At 32.3% G+C, this 3,675-nt stretch overlaps 1 protein-coding gene across 1 annotated transcript in view; it reads right to left on the bottom strand.

The window, feature by feature from the left end:
- LOC112095822 overlaps positions 1-3,675 on the bottom strand; it is a 7,914-nt gene that overhangs the window by 3,684 nt on the left and 555 nt on the right. The window lies entirely within an intron of this gene.

Genomic DNA, 3,675 nt, shown 5'->3' on the forward strand with positions numbered 1-3,675 from the left:
AACCACATAAAATATGAAATTAAATTTACTTTCGTATTTTGTACATTCCATCCACTAGAAATAGTAAAATATCTTGTGATGGAAAAAAAAAAAAAGGTTATGGGCTTTGAACCTTATTCACATGGGTGAGAGGAAATTGATTGCCGTTATGTTAAATTAAAAAAAAAATCATATTTATATTTATCATTAATTATGGTTAGTAAATAATATACATAGTTTAACTATATAATAAATTAATTAATTTATTTATTAATATGTAAATTTATTAATTTAAATAGATATTAGAAACGTAGTTCAATAGTGTAAAAAAATTAGAATATTATGGACTTATATGTTATAATTTTAAAACTTTTGATTTTTCTTATTTTGCATCAACAATAGGGGCTTTTAATGTTAATAACTCAATAATTTCATCTAAGCCATTGATGAACACTTGAACTCTCAGTGGACTTGAAAAAGACAAAAAAATGGGGTACCAAACCCCATGGATAACGTAGCTGGACCTAATTATATATATATATATAAACGCAATCATAATATAATAAAAATCTTGATAATATCTAAAAATACTTTTGTAGATGTCGCCAATTTTCATAAATCCTTACCGTTTTGACTCGAAATATTTCTACCGGCCAAAGCTTTAAGCACATCGGCTAGCATTTTTATATCCCTAAAAATATTTGGCTTCGTCATTACCTGTATTCTTGGATTTTACCAAGAAATTAATGAGATTGTTGATTCTATTTGTTTCAGTCAGAGTCTTTTTATCAGTCAATTCTCCATCAGTGCGTTATTTGTTCAAGTGCACAAGCTAATGCGCATGCAAACTTGCATTTAAATGCCTTTGAATATAAATAAATATTAAAATTAAACTTTAAAGAACAGAGAAATGATATCACCAAGAGCAAGAAAATGCTGCCAAATTTCTAGTTGGCCAACTGAACTTTTATTGCGAAGAATCATACGATCGACAGTCTTAAATTAAGACTACAAAAATCATCTAGCCGAAAACATAAACTAATCGAAAAGCAGAGGAACCACTCTTGACTCTCCCACGATCAAACAATGACAGCAGCACAACTGCTTCTCAAAAATGAAGGGAAGAATGGATTAAATGGGAACATCTTAGGCCAGCACTTATTATTAATTCCAATGATAGCCTTGCAACAAGCAGGGCCAACGCCATTGATTTGGCCAGTGGTGAGTGATTTATAAACCTCTAAAGCACACCCTTCCGTGCTTGCAATGGAGGACCAGCATTCAGTAACTTCAGCCACATTAATCCCTGGCGTCAACAACAGATTTGGAGAAGAAACCTTGCTCGCAGCACTCAGTACTCCAGCGTTTTGAGGTGGAGGTGCAGTGCAGAGGTTCTTGAGCAATGGAGCCAAAAATGGGTTGAATGGGAACATCTTAGGCCAACAACTGTCGGTAATTTGATTGATGGCAGTGCAACAAACAGGACCAATCTGGCCAATTTGGCCAATTTGGCCAAGCAACAGGGGACCGATAATCTCCGTGAGACAACTTGGTACGCTTGTTAGAGATGACCAGCACTTTTCAATATCTTGAGTAGGCTGCTCTTGTGACAGTCCTGAAGGGAACAGCGTTGTCGCGAACACAACAATCAGCACCATAAGAAGGGTATTTGATGATTTTTGCCATCGGATCAGCAAGATCACTGGAAGTCTTTGCACTGGTTTTGTTGATACAAGTTTCCAGTGATTTAAAAGGATACTTGTGGTTCTGTGGAAGGATTAGGTAGGAAGAGAACACACTTTAAATACTGATTACGGAAACGCTTGTTGTAAATTGACGAAACAGTTTCATATGTGACATTTACCATTAGTTATGTGCTAAGTAAGTATTTATGGCATAATTGTAACAGAAAAATAATAGCTAGGATTCTTTCTTTTTTTTTTTTTCAATTTTTAATTGTGTGAAAAGCCTGTGATCAATATAATGGAAGTATAGAACATAGATGGTCGTCTAATTCTCCATTCAAAATTATAACTTATTAAGTTTTTAAAATTTCATTTTTTTATAAATGATATATTATTAAAAGTATGCGTCAAAACATACTATTTACGACATGTCATTTAAGACTTTATTTACTGAATAACAGATCATACATTTTACAGTTTAGTAAAATTTTTAAGATTTTTTTTTTACGTTTTCGTATTTTTTATTATAATATTACCTTTGCATACATGGTCAATTAGTATATATATTGGCCCAAATAGTTTGGCTTATTTAGTGGAAGCAAGAGATTATGTTCAATCCTTTTTAAATCCATCAAAATTCATATTTATTATATAGATCTTCAAATTCAGAGATCTTTGCATTTTTAGATCTAATTAACATAATCACATATTTCCGAAGAAAGACAGAGAGATTGGCAATTCGCAAGTTAGCCAAATTATTTTCATGCCTAAAATGCGAGCTCGAAATGAATGTTTACACAAAAATATAGATAGATAATAAATTCCCTAATATAAAAGAAGGGTGGGGGGCGCGGGGGGGGGGGGGGGGGGGGTGGTGCATGCAATATGCAAAGTCAGATATCTAAATTTCAGTAGAACAATATTGATTGTGAAGAGAGAGACTCAAACAAGAGCCTGAGGTTGCCACGTCCTCGGCTAGTCTGCAAGGGACGTCAAATGATGAAGCCACGTGGACATCAAACCTCCGAATGAATAACAAAATTATTACTCTTATTTTTTAATTAATTACAAAAATATATTTTACATTAAAAAAATATAGACATCACTAGTGACCACTGCTTCTTCGCGTGCAATGGCATTATTGATCGAAATGGACCATGAAATGTACCATTAAACTTGAAATTGGATGATCTACACAATGATAGTCTTAATGCCAGAAAATGGTGATATGTAGAGTTGCACACCCCTTCCAAAATAACTGCAACCATAACCACACCACAAAAACACAAGTTACATTACACTACCACTTTTTTTCAATATAAAGACCCTCAATTTGGTTGTTAAAGGCAATGAACCTTGAAAACATCGTCTAATCATGGGGTCTTGCTATAGGGTTTTGCATTTGAAGGTGCATCTATCGCCGGCACATCCATTTATCCGACAAACATTGTCACTATGACATAGATCAGAGAGTTTTGAATTTGTTGATAGTATTTGTATTTTTGTTCACTCACTTCTATTTCTTAGTGATGGTGCTGTCATTGTTGTCATTGATGGTGCAATATTTTTTAGCAATGTTATTTTGATTTTTCATCTAATTTACAAAACTTAAATATTAATTATAATATTCAATTTTAATCTTGAATGCTTAAATATTACAAATATTCAAGTTCATGGATGGATATAAAATAAATCAAATCCAGAGTATTTTAGATGGATACTATCCAATCTATTTGGATCAAATACTTAGATATCCAACTTGAATGGATTTGTTTGCTCTTCCTAACTATAAACTCGATTAATAACTGTATTGGGTTCAATTTTAAAACTCCTAATATGATAACCTATTTATGACACAATTAATTATACTAATTGACTTATATTTTAATTGATAGATATGTACTAAACTACCATCTCTATTGTTGTCCATGTGCGATGTTAGAAAGAGAGAAGAAAGAAAAGAAAATATTTGTTTTTAGTTTATTTTTACTAAAGAAATATTTAAATTATT

Source organism: Citrus clementina, unplaced genomic scaffold, assembly GCF_000493195.1.
Source record: "Citrus clementina cultivar Clemenules unplaced genomic scaffold, Citrus_clementina_v1.0 scaffold_1, whole genome shotgun sequence".
NCBI classification, from domain to species: Eukaryota; Viridiplantae; Streptophyta; class Magnoliopsida; order Sapindales; family Rutaceae; genus Citrus; species Citrus x clementina.